This window comes from Oratosquilla oratoria, chromosome 16, assembly GCF_046742065.1.
Source record: "Oratosquilla oratoria isolate Oo_2021 chromosome 16, ASM4674206v1, whole genome shotgun sequence".
NCBI lineage: Eukaryota > Metazoa > Arthropoda > Malacostraca > Stomatopoda > Squillidae > Oratosquilla > Oratosquilla oratoria.
The window spans coordinates 65,960,183-65,977,734 of record NC_134792.1 but is presented as its reverse complement, the minus strand read 5'-3'; the positions used below and the strand labels follow the sequence as shown (position 1 = coordinate 65,977,734).

Sequence of the window (17,552 nt, the reverse complement as noted above, 5' to 3'; positions counted from 1 at the left end):
TAGTGGTCACTCTTGCATACACATGAGGGAGTAAGTACCAAGGAAGATAAACTAACGAATCGGAACGCTTTCGTGTATTTACATTTTCAGTGCCTCTCTGAACTAAGTACTGATGATGCAAATACACGAATATATATATTATATATATATATATATTTACACATATATATATAATTATATACACACACGAGAGCTTAGTATCATTCAGAAACTTTACTCTTACGTGATCCTCGTTATGTGAGTGAAACTATAATATACATCCATTAAAATTTTATTACCAACTTTATTCCCCATCCATCTCATCTTTGGAATATGTTTCCTTTGTCCCTTCCCTTATGCAACCCTAACCCACCACCACTACCACCACCACCCTCCAATAAATTATCTAGACCACTGTTCCTCTCCTCCTACTCCCCCTCCTCCTCCTCCTTCTCCTCCTCTACAGTTACACAACATCACACCACAACACTCGACACTTCTTGGCTACCATTACGTCACACTTCTGGACATCGTGTTGGGCCACGCCCACCGAACCTCTGACATCGGAGTCTCCGACCCTGGAAAGTGTCCTCTTGTCCCCATCCCCCTCCAGGTGGTCTCAGATGCCACAGATCTTCGGGAGGACACAGATGTGTCCCTACAAGAGACTCCCCACTCCAAGGGGCACTCTCGAAGTTAATATTCGAGCGTGATCATTTCTAAGTGCGGGATTGTTTGGGTGTTGCATCAATAGGTGAGTCTTGTGTGAAGAGGTTTTAGAAAACTATGGAGAAATTTCAAGGGTATTCCTGTTGGTTCCCCTGAAATATGATGTCAGGAAATTGTTGTTTGAAGAGGAACGTTAGAAAGGAAGGCTCTGTTGCAATGTTGCAATGGGTTGAGTAGATGTTCGAGAGGAATGTGGGATATAGTAAGACAGTGTCACAACCTTTCCCGACCTCAGCACCCCATGTAGTCAGGTCTAGGCAGTGTAGCAATACCTATACTCTGGTAACAGGACCTACAGGGAGCAGACTTTTCCGGTGCCCCGGAAATGTATTTTAGGTCCTCTGGTTAAGAAAGAGGAGTAACAGGACCACAGGGTTAAGAAACATTGTGGGTGGAGGGATCCCACAGTGATAAGTGGGTGGGATGGGGGAAGGTAGGGTGACGGACATGTGGAAAACATGGACAAGGCAAGAAAGCCCTCTTCTTGAGCGCATCAATGTTGTCTAAAATTGTTGTTTATGTTGGTGAGGGTCATAGATGTACATGCCTTTGCCCCGTGTGTTACTATAGCTTGGGCAAGGGGCGATCACCGATAACCACACAAGTATAAAATAAAACAGAAGTAAATCAATGGTCCGATAAATGATGAGGATGACGATGATGACGACGATGATAATGGTGTTAACAATAGCACTGACCTAAAACAACGACAATCACGTGACGGACAACAGGCTCCTCCACTCTAACGATCCAACGATACCTCGCCAGAATAAACACGCACACACACACACACACACACACACACGCACACTGTTCGTCTATCTCCACCAGATAATCAACTTTCTTCGTTCGCCGATCCTGACCATCACGACCTGCAACCCAATCCGTGGACAAGTAGATGAGGTGGACCCAAAACCAACAGGTGTAGAATGGGGCACTGCATCTCGCGGGGTCCCCGAGGACGACGAAAGGACTCCCCGCCACCCTCCCCCAACGTCCGCAGGTGCAGGGCGGACAGAAACCCAACACTCGAGGTGGCCATTGATGTCAGGAAGGACGTCTTAGTCCATTAACGCGATTAACAGCGGATATGACGCGCAACAAAACTCGGCCATCGGGGGAACACCGCAAGCAGGAGACCGACCCAGAAATGGATGTAACCGGAGGATCTTCCTTCTTCGAGGTACAAGTTCGGAGGACGACCTCCTCCTTCAGGAAGGATTAGCTAGGGCCTCATTTACCCTCATGTCGCGTTGTGGCCCCCGTAGGCTTCTTCTATAACACTACATATCTAGTTATTTAGTGTATTAATGTATCTACATAATAATGATAATAATAATAATAATAATAATAATAATAATAAAAACAATAATAATCATCATAACACCAATATACTGTACATTTTGTGTGTGTGCGTGCGTGTGTGTGTGTGTGTGTGTGTGTGTGTGTGTGTGTGTGTGTGTGTGTGTGTGTGTGTGTGTGTGTGTGTTTAAGGAGGGGCTTTTCACAAACCGGTTAAGTTACGCCACATCTTGCACAAGCGAACGTAACTAACAACGAGCTCGTCATGTCAATAGAGGGTCGTAAAACGGAGACCTGGAGGGTCATTCTATGGCAGGCCAGAGACTAGTGATGACGTTGGGAGGGAAGAAGAAGCAACCAAGTCGTCTTCTTCTTCTTCTTCTCCTCCTCCTCCTCGCCTGGGTCTCTTGTCAACAGTCTCCATCCATTGGTCACATGGCATTAGGAAGGTTGTCTGCTCAACCAGAGGAAAGGAGGGTAGAGGGAAGGTAGAGGGAGGGGAAATGGGAAGGGGAGGGTAGGAGAAGGGGGAGAAGGGGGAGGGGAGGGGAAGGGGGAGGGGAGGGTAGAAGGCGGAGGGGAGGGGAAGGGGGAAGGGGAGGGGGAGGGGGAGGGGAGGGTAGGGGAAGGGGGAGGGTAGGGGAAGGGGGAAGGGGGAGAGGGGAAGGGGTGAAGGGGGGAGGGGGAGGGTAGGGAAAGGGGGGAAGGGGGAGGGTAGGGAAAGGAGATGGGGAGGGTAGAGAAAGGGGTGGGGAGGGGGAAGGGGAGGGTAGGGGAAGGTGTATGAGGAGGGTAGGGGGAAGGGGAAGGGGGAGGGTAGGGGAAGGTGTAGGGAGGAGGGTAGGGGAAGGTGGAAAGAGGAGGGTAGAGGAAGGGAGAAGGGGAAGGGGGAGGGTAGGTGAACGGGGGAAGGGGGAGAGTAGGGGAAGGTGGAAAGGGGAAGGTGGGAGAAGGGGAAGGTGGGAAGGGGAAGGGGGAAAGGGAGGTAAGGGGGGAAACTACGTGAGACTTCCTGGCATTCCTTGGCACCATGGGATGGCCGGAGGAATCTTCACAGGAGATAGATCCGGCCGAAGTCACGTTTCCCCTAAATGTGCGGATAGCTAGGGTGCGTGGCAGTCACTGGGAAGGCTAATGTGGGATCCTTACAGAATGGTGGTAGTGATAGTAATTCGAGCAAATCGAAAAAAAGACAATGAATAAATAAAATCAAATAAATTAATAAATAAATGAAATTATAATAAACGAAAATAAATAAATAAAAGAAAAAAAAACCGTTTGGCATCTGAGCACCTTTGAACGAATTAATCAAAGAGGGTAGGGTGGTCAGTTTGTTCAGGACGGAGTAAAGATACTTTTTTGGGGGCCATTGTACATCAACAACATAAGAATACAGTTTGGGGCCTGAACCCAATAAAACTGTAGGTTATTGTATGACAGAGTTTCAAATAACATGTAGTCAGGGTGTCAAGAAGATACAAAATACTTCTACAAACGTATCATTATGAACACAAACGTTTTATAAAGATTTATTTTTACATAAAACCTGTTATTAAGGTGCTAGAGACAATGACTGAAAACTGGAAATACATACTAAAATGTGATATGCCAGTGGTACCAGCAATGTTGTCCTGGTGTTATTACGTGCCTTTATGTCAAATATAGTTTTCATGTTTAGCTCCACGCTTTCTATACGCGCACAGGATGCATTTAGACGCATCACTGCCGTGTCGATATGTCGATGTTGGAAGCCATTGTGTTGACGCTGTCTAATATTAGTATTTGAAGTGTCGATTGTTGGTTGGATTGCAATGGTAGTGCTCCTGTTATATGTTAACAAATTACAATGTATCCCACTGCTAAATAAAAACACTGACATCTTGTAGACGTATTTATACGAAAGTGATGTTGTGCAAGACGACTCTACGTCACGATGACGTCATGTCGTCTTGATGTTTGATGGTGTGTCCTTGAGGAATTGTATTCCTTTGTACTCCATTCAGTGGTATTGTTTGGTGTGTTGCATGGCAAATGATTCGAAGTGTGTGTTTGGTTTATGTGGTGGTATTGCTTGTCTTTCTCTTCGATGGTACCACTGTATAGTATTTCTATTTATATTTGATGAATTTTACTTATGAATGGTAAAATATGCTGGTTTATTTTTATACGTTTAAAGGATAGATATAGAATATAAAAATGATGGGTAACAGCTGTCGATCACGAGTCCAACACGTGATCCATGGCTACGGTGTCTCGCACACAAAGGGAAGATGAAACTTGGGCGTGCTTCTTGCCTTTCTGCTTGCGGCATTCCTCACGCCCACGCAGGCGTGTGGGTGGAGAGACCCAAGGAGAGAAAGTGGGGTGACAACTTACATTAGACAAAAGGTGCGCAGTAAAGGTACGAGTATTTCACACTGGGCTTCCACGAGCTTAACCGGCGACGACAGTTGAGAGTTCGTTTGAATAAAAAATGACTTCGGTTACAATATTTAATTTTTTTCAAATTTTCCAAATATCAAATTATCTTTTCGTCATATATACCGAGGTTGAATTTTAGACATACTGTTTAAGTGTTCTTAGAGAATTCTAGATTTCTGTAAGCGAAGCCATACTCTAGTAATTAAAAATGGAGGTTGGAGGTTGGAGGTAGGGTGTCGAAGGAAAATTAGACCAGTGTGATAGCCCCTTAAGACTGTGATATACTGAGACTACATGAAGTTTCAGATGAAAACCACATAAGAGAACAGACAGGTTTTAGAAGCGGATATTCCACCATATGGAGACAAAGGGCCAACTAATCGAGAAAACGACAGAATACAATAAACCTCTTGTTTTGATTTTTTAAGAAGGCGCCTTTGACTCGGTAAATTAAACATTTTCAACCTCTATACACAGTGTGAGGATTCTACAGAATGCTAAAGCAGGCCCTACACGATCAATAATATTGCGCAATATTCCGTATTGTACAATATTATTGACGGTGTAGAAATGGTATTGAAGAGGTACACGTGTTTGGCCTGTACAGTTGATGCCATCAATATATTGTGTCATTCTTCAATATCATCCCTACATCGTCAATAGTATTGCACAATTAAGGAATATTGCGCAATAATATTGATGGCGTATAGGGCCCGCTAATGCGAAAGGAGCGACACGAGTACATAAAACTACAGAAAATCGAAATAAAAAACGGAGTACGACGAGGCGATACAATTTCACCTTCGATATTTATATATTGCATTTATGTCTGTTTATTAGTGTGTGTGTGTGTGTGTGTGTGTGTGTGTGTGTGTGTGTGTGTGTGTGTGTGTACCAGGATGTGGACAATTAAGATTAACTAACGATATTCATTAGTTTGATGGAGCTAACTAAATCTATTGTTCAAGTTAAAATCGAGATGTGGAAAACAAGTTGCTGTGGATAAGTGACATTGTGACTTTAGCATGGAGGAGCAACCCCTTCACCCCATTCCTCCCCCTCCCCCTCCTCCTTCCCCCAGTAACCATGGCAGAGCGAGTTTGACGTGGTAAGAAGAAGAAGAAGAAGAAGAAGAAGAAGATGGAGAAGAAGAAGGAAAAGAAGAAGGAGAAGAAGAAGATGGAAAAGAAGAAGATGGAGAAGAAGAAGAAGGAAAAGAAGAAGAAGAAGAAGAAGAAGAAGAAGAAGAGGAAGAAGAAGTGGAGGAAAGAGCAAGAGGTGAAGAAGAAGAAAAAGAAGAAGAGAATAAGAAGAAGAAGAGAAGAAGAAGAAGAGAAGAAGAAGAAGAAGAAGAAGAAGAAGAAAAGCGAACCCAAAAAGTAAAAAATCTGTAACGAAATAAGACAGAATGGACGGAAAGGGTGGACAGGAGTCTGAACCACGTGCTGGACCCGTGACCGACAGCTATTACCTTCCCGAATGAGAGATGAAGGGTAGATACATAGCCCGAAGTATGGATAATGCTGCCACTTCACACACACACACACACACACACACACACACACACACACACACACACCTACTGTGAGCACGTGACCATGTATATACAATCCCATTCCTGCTCCGTAAACAAAACACAGGTAACCTCACACCAAACAGCGCAACATAAAATGATGATTCACACAGAACAATAGAAGCTGTAATATCCCTTTTCACTTACGTAAAGATATTTCGACGTATGACGTAAGACGTGACATGAGGCAAACTCCCGTCACGTAATAGTGTCATGGGTGTGATAGTGTATGACGAAGACCATAAACTACTTGTGACGTCACGCGTTAGTTAAGCTGAGCACTATGTTCCACTGACGTATACATTCGTGACGCGTTGTTGGAAAGTCATTGGGGAACTTGGAACCAAAGTCACGGAACTTCAACTAGAAGAAGAAGAAGAAGAAAAAGAAGAAGAAGAAGCAGACGAAGAATAAGAGAAAAAAACAGACGAAGAACAAGAAGAGGAGGAAGAAGCAGAAAAAGATGATGATGATGAAGGGAAAAAGACGGGAAAAAAGGTGTTACTGCACTTTAAATTATAATCGGTCAGTCTTTGTCCCTCTCTTTACAAAGACTATCTCCTCTGAAGAAAATTATCCAGCGCAAGATTCGATAAAAATCGATAAGTATGACCTAAAACAGAATGTTACCTGTAACAATATATATACATATATAAACATATGTATATATATATATATATATATATATATATATATATATGTGTGTGTGTGTGTGTGTGTGTGTGTGTGTGTGTGTGTGTGTGTGTGTGTGTGTGTGTGTGTGTGTGTGTGTGTGTGTGTGTGTGTGCGCGCGTTTGTGTAAAAAAAAAACAGATTTTCTGTATGACATGTGGAGTTGAAAACGACAGCATTTTTGCAGTTATTCAACCTTTTTTTCTGGTATTTTCGATGTTTCTACTGATGGTTGTCCTTCATGAGGATGAGCATAAACTAAATTTGCTTAATCTTCCATTTATCTAACGTCTTACTAAAGATGAAACGTTGAATAAATGGAAGCTTATGCAGATTTAGTTCATGCTCATCCGCTTGAGGGAAAAATATTATAAGAAACATTGAGAATACCAGAAAAAGTTAAATAACTGCCAAATGCTCTCGTTTTCAACTCCACACACACACACACACACACACACACACACACACACACACACATATATATATATACATATATATATATATGTGTGTGTGTGTGTGTGTGTGTGTGTGTGTGTGTGTGTGTGTGTGTGATACATGTGCTTCCTGGTTCAGCCACATTGGGTTTGAAGACTGTATACCACACAAATAATTTCCAATTAAACCTATGTTATAATACAGGAATACATCAAGCTACCCTTATCACTGTGACACTTCCTATATTTTGTTCAAGTTGTTCCCAGGCGGATTCACGATCTTAAAAACTGGTAAAATTGTTTATTGTGGGATCCTGCAGCTATGCGAGGTGAACTTTGACCCCAGTCGGTGCCCTTGTTCGATAAAAAGACTTTTAATTTCCGAGTCTCTTGCCTCAGAAGAGGGTTAACCGTGATGGTTAACAGACTTTTGGCTCATAAGGGATTAACTCGGATACTCAATTAACTAATATCGAGGGGTTAACCTTAGAGTTTCTTCCTCTTCGCTGTAAAATCGACGGAGGCTTCAAAACCCACCGAAGTCGATAATCATGCCCCACAGTCTGCTGTGTGGAAGAACTTGAACCGGGTTCCACGACCTTACATCTTTCCCACGTACACATGCCACAGGATGTAACATTCCATGTACACACAGGAGGTAGCCAGTTTGTGTACACACGTCCCAAGGTGCCTGTGTACGTAAGATTGAGACCACAATACTGGTAGTATAGGGTGCCAGTAAGATAGCAAAAGAAACCCTACATCTGGCAGCCAGTTCGAAAACTAGATACCTCTGGCACCACGAGGTGATAAAGTGGGGAGAGGGACATTAATTCTGGCACCAAACGATGCCAGTGTGGAAGAAACTGAAAAATAAAACATAATTCCTGACGCCCCATCCGACAAATGATACCGGATGGCATTAGTGAGCTAAAGATTTGGCCATTGGAAAAAAAAAATAATAATGAAATAAAATAAAATAAACTACTTCACCATGGACCTGAAGGCGCTAAGCGAAACGGCAACCCCCCCCCCTAAGCCCTTTCAATCTGGGGAGATATCCTCCAATACAAAGTCTGCCACTAGCCAGTACCAACATGTCGAACATATAACCAAGAACTTACAGAAAACGGTTCAAGAAAGTGGGTTTGAGTTCTGAGCGTTGAAATGCACGAGGTGTGAGAAAGGGGGGAGGGGGGAGGGGGGAATGTGAAAGGTGGGGGTGAAGGCGAGCAGGGCAAGCCAGAGTACCCCCCATCGCCCCCCACCTTCCCCCCCAACACCTATACCGGCTGCAGAGGTGGAGAAGAAGACTGGGAGAAACGGTTCGAGAGAATAGGAAGACTTGAGGAAAGGAATTCAAAAGAAGTGGCGAGAGAAAGGAATATGTGAAAGGTAAATATAGAGGAGGGCAAGAAGAGGCAGAAGAAAAAAAATATATCTAACACACTCGCGCGCGCGCACACACACACATGGCTCGATGACGCAATGGTAACGTTCGCAACCGCTACACCAGCTGTCAGAGTTCGAATCCCACCCTGGGCTGAAATAATTTCAGTATCACTGAGCTGCGAGCCGTTACTCTAATTCTCGTGGGCGGGGAGCTGGGTGTAAGGTCACAACACTACCCATAGATCGGTCATATATGAGCTATGAGCTCTCTTCCGAGAGGGTAACAGTTGTCGATCACGAGTCCAACACGTGATCCATGACCATGGCGAATCACACACACACACACAAACATACAAGGGAGATAATGAGGAAGGGGTGGACGAAGGAAGACAAAAAGAGGAGGAGGTAAGAATAAAGACAGAGGAGGAATGTGTTGACGACAAAGGAGACAAAAATCAAAGAAGAAAGGTTAGGTGACACGGAGGGTGCGGTAGGGGCCGAGGGGAGGGGGGTGTAGGTGCGGGAAAGAGGTGAGGAGGATGAGGAGGTGGAGGGAGCAGGAGGAGGTGGAGGGAGCAGGAGGAAGAGGAGGGAGAAGGAAGAAGCGAAAGAAGGGGAGAAAAAAGAGGAGGAAGAGGAGGGAGAAGGAAGAAGGGGAGAAGGAAGAGGAGGAAGAAGGAAGAGGCACAAGAAGGGGAGGAGGAAGAAGAGAAGAAGAAGAAGAAGAGAAAAAAGAACAAGGAGGAAATGGAGGAAGAGGAATAAGAAGAAGAGGAACAACAGAAGGAAGAGGAGGAAGAGGAGGGAGAAGAAGAGGTAGAGTTGACGAGTGACTTCAGTCTTTCAGCTGGGAAGAGGTAAGAGAATCGAAAAGGGGGGAAGGGGGGAGGGGAAAGTGGGGAGGGAGGGGGGGAGGGGGAAGGTGGGGAGAGACGACTAAGGGGTCATCAAGAAGACCCTCATAGAGGTAGGTACCGAGGGAGAGGACCAAAAATATTGACGGCCAAAAGAACGCTCGAATGACGCTGGTCAACCATGATCCTGAGGGGGAGAGGGGGGAGAGGGAGAGAAGGGGAGAAGGTGGGAGGGAAGAGGGGTGTTAGCAAAGGCGAGATGACAGTGGTGAGGATAAAATATAGAGAGAAAGAAAAATTATGATGGGGAAGGGTGTGGAAGACGACGGGTGTCAAGGAAAAATGAAAGAAAATATAAGAAGGCACGAGAGAACGGGGAGGGGGAAATGAGGGGGGGAAAGGAGGGAGGAAGGGAAGGGAGAGGACGGTACGCGGAGAAAAAAGCAAGAAGGAAACGGATGAGGAGGGAGGAGTGTAAAAATGACAATGGAGGGAGAAGAAGAAGAGGAGGAGGGGATTTTGGGAACACAAGAATGGACGAAACAGAAGAAGGCGAGGTAACAGAAAACGGGTTGGAGACCGGACAGAGGAAAATGCAGCGAAAGAGGGGGGGAAGGGGAGACGGAAAAGAAGGAGAAGTAGGAGTAGGAAAGCGTAAGAATGAATAGGAAGAAGTAAGAAGGAGGGGGAAGGAGGGGGAAGGAGGGCGAAGGAGGGTGACGGAGCGAGGAGAGAGCGAGAAGGGAGTGAGAAGGAAGGGGGGAAGAGTGAGAAGGAAGAGGGAAAAGTGAAGAGGAAGAGGAAGGAAGAGGGAAAAGTGAGGAGGAAGAGGGAAAAGTGAGGAGGAAGAGGAAGGAAGAGGGAAAAGTGAGTAGGAAGAGGAAGGAAGAGGGAAAAGTGAGGAGGAAGAGGAAGGAAGAGGGAAAAGTGAGGAGGAAGAGGAAGGAAGAGGGAAAAGTGAGGAGGAAGAGGAAGGAAGAGGGAAAAGTGAGGAGGAAGAGGAAGGAAGAGGAACGAGGGGGAAAGAGGGAGAAGGAGTAGGAAGGAGTGAAAAGGAATGGGAAGCAAGGGGAACGAGGGGGGAAGGAGTGAGAAGGAGGAGGAAGGAGGAGGAAGGAGTGGGAAGGAAGGGGGAAGGAAGGGGGAAGGAATGGGAAGGAGGAGGAAGGAGTGGAAAGGAGGAGGAAGGAGAGGAAAGGAGGAGGAAGGAGTGGGGAGGAAGGGTGAAGGAATGGGAAGGAAGGGGGAAGGAATGAAAAGGAATGGGAAGGAGGAGGAAGGAGGAGGAAGGAGTGGGAAGGAAGAGGAAGGAGTGGGAAGGAAGGCGGAAGGAATGAAAAGGAATGGGAAGGAATGAAAAGGAATGGAAAGGAGGAGGAAGGAGTGGGAAAGGAGGACGAAGGAGTGGGAAGGAAGGGGGAAGGAATGAAAAGGAATGGGGAGGAGGAGGAAGGAATGGGGAGGAAGGAATGGGAAGGAAGGGGGAAGGAGTGAAATGGAATGGGAAAGAAGGGGGAAGGAGTGAAATGGAATGGGAAGGAGAGGAAAGGAGTGACAAGGAGTGGGGAATGAGTGGGAATGAGTGGGGAAGGAGTGGGAAGAAGTGGAGAAGGAGTGAAAAGGAATAGGAAGGAGAGGGAAGGAGTGAAAAGGAGTGGGAAGGAGTGGGGAACGAAGGAAGCATGGGGAAGTCACGAAATTCTGGGGTTTCCGCTTGAAGTTTTCTGGTCAGAAAAAATAATAAAACTTTACACACACGCACACTTTCCGTTATTTTCAAACGAAACTGGAGTACATTTTTTTTCTTAGACGATTTTTTTTCCTTTGGTTTAAAGAATCTTCTTCAGGCGATGAGTTTGTGGCGTCTAGAATATATAGGAGGAAATGCACAAACTTCACAAGGCACACGTGAATCACAAATATTATTTGTTTATTTGTTTGTTATCATTTGTTTTTGTTTGTTATTATTTGCTTGATTTTTATTTATCATTAATCTATTATTATTTACTATTTACCTGTTTGTTTATTACTTAACTATACCTATGCATCTATTTTTTTTATCATTTATATTATCATAATTTCTATTTATTTTTCGTTTATTTATCATTATTATAATTTTTTCCGCATCCGACCTAATTATGGACCAAAAGGTCTCCAGTCGCCATGCTCATCCTTTGTAATCCTATGTAATTTTTTGCAGAATCCACTAGGAAGAGGGAAAACACACGAGTCCGAGCGCTTTCGTGATATTTTTGTTAATATATCACGAAAGCGCTCGGACTCCGTGTGTGTTTCTCTTCCTAGTGGATTCTGCATCTAGGAGGAAATGTTGACGTAAGCCATTTTGCCTCTTAATATCAAACGCTCTAAGAACCATTATTCTAGTACCGCCTCTTTTATCCTTCCATTCGAAGTAATAACATCAACAACAATAATAACAATATTATCATCAATAATAATTATGAAATAAAAATAATATATAATGCATAGGCTAACAGACAATTTCTACGCCATTTTCTTTTATACCTAATTTTTTATATAAATATATTTTCTATTTATTTTTACATACATATACCAAAGGCTTTTTCCCCCTTACAAGGGAGGTAGCCAATTTATTTATCCGTTTTCTTATTTGTTGAACCATTCTGACAGGTTGACGTGCCACGGAGTAGCTCAGTAGGAAACACAAGTGTTTGAAAAACGCAGACCCGCGAGACTTGTCAGGAATAAACTCGGATTAAGACTCCTGTGTTTGTCCAAATCTCACTTACATATTTATTTTTTCTATTTATTTTTGCTCCGTCTTCTTTTCCCATTTTCTGTGTCAACGAACTTGCAGAGAACGGGAAATGTCATGTGGCCAGCTGGGAGGGCAATTCAGAAAACCTCACCACTGTGCACTCAACCAAAGAATATGGCGTCACATGCGATTGCACGCGCGGGAACACCAAAATCTGGGGAACAGATTTAGAATATGAAGGGCACCAAAAATTATATATAGAAATAAATAAATAAATAAATAACCATAATTAATAATAATGTGCGAGTGTGAGGCTGTTTCTCTGTGACCGTGTAAAATTAGTAAAATAAGGAGGTCAGCTTTCCTTATGTTTAAAGGTGGAGGGGACCGAGAGTCAGCCTACCGGGGCTGCTTGACGGCGTTTGGAGATGAGAGAGGTTGTGGTTGGGGAAGGAATAAGGACGTGGATGATGAAAGTAGAAGAGGAGGAGGAGGAGGAAGAGGAGAGGAAAAGGGGGAGGATGAAGATTTTATCAGACTCCATGAGGAAAGAGGTGGAGGTGAAGGGTCGGGAGTGTGGAGTGTGGAGTGTGGAGTGTGGCGTATGCGGAGGTGAAAATGGAGGCGGGTGGAGTGGGCAAAGCAAAGTGGTCATGTCTTCGGCAGTCTGTTGAAATAATCTATAAATAATAGTTAATAATGAACAAAACATACATACATACATACACATACACACACACACACACACACTGAATAAAAATATTCACTGGCTGAATAATAATAGTAATATTAATAATAATAGTAGCAATAATAAAAATTTAATAATAGCAATAATAATAATCGTAATAATAATACATACATACATGCATATACCAAGGCTTTTTTCCCCTTACCAGGGAGGTAGCCAAAAAGGAAAAGGCACAAAATCACTTCCACCCATTCCATCCCCGAAAACACTCCACACCCCTCCACCCTCCCTCCCATCTTAGCACCTCCTAGTAATAATAATAATAACAATAAAAATAATAATGATAATAACAATAATAATAATACAGCCCTTAACAGCCCATATCTTAATTACTCAAATTAATTCCTGTTGACATCTTCAACTCAGGCCAAAAGCATTTACTAAATATATTTCTTAAAAATGCTTTCTTTTTAAAAAAATATATATACGCAAGAAAGGTAAATAGATATTTACATTAAAAATAGAAATATTAGTAAATGTACATGTAGACAATTTGTCTTAATAATATATAAAGTATTTCAATATGTTTACCGACGCATTAATTTACGGATATTTATTTATTTGTTTCTTTATTCACTTGTCCTATCAAAGACCATTTTTACCAAATCCAAGATTATAGTATTTATGGGAAAGGTAATAGCAGCAACAGCGACACCACTTCAACCACCCTCTCCTTACCGTTTTTCGAACAGACATGAGTCAAGGCATGCATGAACTCTAGTAACGGTAGTCCCCGCCAAGCCAATCACCAAGCAGTAATCGACTTGACGTCACGAAACCGACCTGACGTCATGTCGTCACGCAGAGCTGTGCATTAGAATATCCAAAGGAAGGAATGACCGACGCCATATTACGAAAACTGGTTATAAACATAATGCAGAGGAACAAAGTTTCCTTTTCAAGAACTTAAACTGGAGAGAGAATATCGATCGCTATATGGGAAGTAAGCTCTCGTGAGAATTACGACAGATTATGATGTCCTACTAGATCCTACAGCAAAAAGCAACTTTTTAACTCACACTCACACAAACGACTTGTACATAAATATATGAATGTAACAACGCAATCTGCTAACAATTTCACTCCCAACTTACCTTGTTGAACTATATGACACAAATGATAATACATTTGGAAGTACATTGTTGGGAACCATCACAGTCTCTGACTTCTTGTGACTGTATATTTAATAAACAGACACACACATACACGCACACACAGATATTATATTATATATAGATATATATATATATAAAATATATATATATAATATATATATAATATATATATATATAATATATACATATAATATATATATATATATATATATATATATATATATATAAAATATATATATATATATATATAGATATATATATATTCCCTCTGGGTATGAAGGAGAATTTCATCTTATTCTGGTGACGTCAGACGATTTAATTCAGCTTGAATGACATCACCGCCTCGAGAGAAAATGAAATCTAACGTTGATTGGTTGATTGATCGGATGGCATAAACGTGATCGAGTGTGCACGGGTCAAAAAATAGCAATGACGATAGAGAGGCAAAACATTGAAAAGAGAAATGGAAATGTCACTTTACGATACAAAAATTATATTTGCAGTCAGGAGAAAGCGAAAGGTTAAAAGAGAACAATGGTTTCGAAAAAGTGGGGGGGGGAGCGAGGGGGAAAATAAAAATAAAGAGGAAGGTGAGAGTGGGAGAAAGTGGGAGAGAGAGTGGAGAGATATAGATAGATAGACAAACAGACACAGATAGAGAGAGAGAGAGAGAGAGAGAGAGAGAGAGAGAGAGAGAGAGAGAGAGAGAGGGGGGGGTGAGGGGGAGAGGGGAGGGAACATGAGGAGGGGGAGAGGAGGAAGTGGGGGAGAGCAGGAGAGAGGAAAGGGGGAGAAAGTGAGTGGGGGAGATGGAGAGATTGAAGAGAAACTGAAAAAAAATATGGTATGAAAAATAAAACAAGAAATATGATTAAGGAAGATGGGGGAGATGCGAACGGAAGAAGACATAGAGGAGGAGATAGAGTAAGAGGAGGAGGAAGAGGAGGAGATTGTGGTAAAGGAACGAAGAGAGGAGTGGGTAAGGAGAAGGAAGGAGGAGGAAGAAGGAAGGAGAAGGAAGAAGGTGAAACGAAGAGTAGAAAAAATGGAGGAAATGAAAGGGGGAGGAGGGGAAGGGAAACGAGAGACGAAAAAGAGGAGGAGAAAGTGGGGGAGAGGGAGGGTGGAGAAATAGGGGGGAAAGGGGAGGGGAGAGAAAGTTAAAGAATTTGCATCACGAGGGGAGGGAGGGGGGAAGAGGGAGGAGGGAGGGTGGGGGCGAATGTTGTGGTAGTTTACTTTCTACTATCCCGTTGAAAGCTCCTGGACGTCTAGTTGTTCCGGGGGAAGGGGGTGGGAGAGGGGGGCCTCCCCCACTTGTCCAATATGGCGTCCTCCTTCTCCCCCTCTTCCCCCACCATTATAGTCACCCTTCACACTGTTAAACACCCTTTCTCCCCCGCTTCTCACCCTAGCTACCGCCAAAGTCACCCTTTCCAATGTTAAACATCACTGTAACTTCTATTGTAACTTAACCCGGTTCCATAAGATTCCAGATTATCTTGAGATTTGGTTAAGAGCTTGAGTTGGTTAACAGAGTTTACTACCATTTCGCCATTTTACAGAATTAAAAAAATAAATAAGAAATATGATGAAAAAATAAAGAATAAAATCTAATAATAATAATAATAATAATAATACAATAACAATAATAATAAGATGAAATAGAAATTAAACAAAATTAAATATATATAAAATGTGGATGAAAAATAATAAAAGAAAAAAAATGCAAGCTATTTCATGCACTGAGGCAATGCTCGCACTGTTCAGTTATGTAAGCAAGTAAAATATCGATGGCTTGTATAGCTGCAGATACAATTAGACCAGGTACATGTTGAACAAATTTGTTATTTGAAAGACTATAATTACCGAGTTAACACCAATAACGAATTTCCAGTTATAAATAAATTATAAATGGCAACAGACTCGTCCACAAGAAAATAAATGAATAAACAAATTAATCAATAAAAACGATAAGTGAATGAATTAATACATATAGGCCTAAGTATATAAATAAATAAAAACGACATTTCTATGGTATTTCAATAAATAAACGAACAAATAAATAAACAAGAATAAATAAATAAAAACGGCAAACGGTAATCCATAAGTCGCGAGTCTAACAATATTAACGAACGGCGCTGTGACGCACTGGTTTCGAGCGCCCTCTGTCGCTCTGTGGTCGCGGCCAGGTACTCTCTGCCGAGCCAACTCTTGCCTCCGACTGCACTTCACCGTTAGAAACTAAGATCACAACACCCAGTTCCCGACCCCACTAGCACGCTGCATCTCTACCCTAACCATTAAACGATGTGTATGCTATTATCTATTCTCGTGACATTATGAAAGTCAGAGCGAGGGAGAGACAGAGACAGACAGACAGACAGACAGTGAGAGAGAGAGAGAGAGAGAGAGAGAGAGAGAGAGAGAGAGAGAGAGAGAGAGAGAGAGAGAGCGAGAGAGAGATGGAGTGATGCGTAAGACGAGGGGCAAGGGTGGAGAGAGGAAGAAAAAAAATAGAAGGACAGAGAAAGAGGAAGTGAAAGGGGTGTAGAAAAAAGAGGAAGAGAGAGGGAGGGGTGGGGTAGAGAAAGGAGAGTGGGTAGAGAGGGCAGGGGTAGAGAGGAAGGGAGATATAGTCTGAGGATATATTCCAGTCACTTATAAATGCATGCTATAAAAACCTCACACATACACAAACACACACACACCTCATCTCGTATGCAGGTATTCCACTAGCATAAGCATAATCCACCTTCCGCATACAGGCTCCAGCGTTTAAACCTGTCGTTCCACACATTCCAGACATACAGACACAGTACACAGACATACACGCATGCATACACAATGGACAGTGAAAGAAGAAGCCAATATGCGGACCACTTTGATCAGGTAAGAATCTATGCCACGAATCATATATATATATATATATATATATATATATATATATATATATATATATGTGTGTGTGTGTGTGTGTGTGTGTGTGTGTGTGTGTGTGTGTGTGTGTGTGCTCGGAAAGACCTACAGGAATACACAAATAAACGAAAATAATAGTAATGTAATAATAATAATAAGACAAGACAGCCTTGAACAGTCTCCACTATAATAACAATAATAACAACAGCAACAATAATTATAAAAATAATTATTGTTGTTGCCGTTTTTTCTTATCACAATCACCATTGTTATCATTATTATTACTACAATGTTACTATTTATCATTATCGTTATTATTCCTACCACCTGGCTATTTCATTCATCCACGTAGCACTCCCTTTCATCTTAAGGGATAGGGGGGGAGGGGGAGGAAGAGGGAAGCACAGCAGTCAATAGACTTCCTTTCCTTGTTTGTTGGACAAGATGTTTTATGAAGAAAAATGTTGTTCAGCATTCCAATTGGAACTGGTCATGTCTCACACGTAGATCACCACTGTACCAAGACATTCTGAGGATTATGAGCGACGGAGAGAGAAATGGTGAAGATAGAGAAGGAACTGAGAGCCGGAATTCTGGCGTATATCCGTTTGAGTTGTTAAGAGAAAATAGAATAAAAAGAAATGGAAAGTAAAAATGCTTTGACTTATTTTTTC

The 17,552-nt window shown here is 42.5% G+C and overlaps 1 protein-coding gene across 1 annotated transcript in view; it reads right to left on the bottom strand.

The window, feature by feature from the left end:
• Nucleotides 1–17,552, bottom strand: part of LOC143034092 (uncharacterized) — a 229,428-nt gene that overhangs the window by 35,351 nt on the left and 176,525 nt on the right. The window lies entirely within an intron of this gene.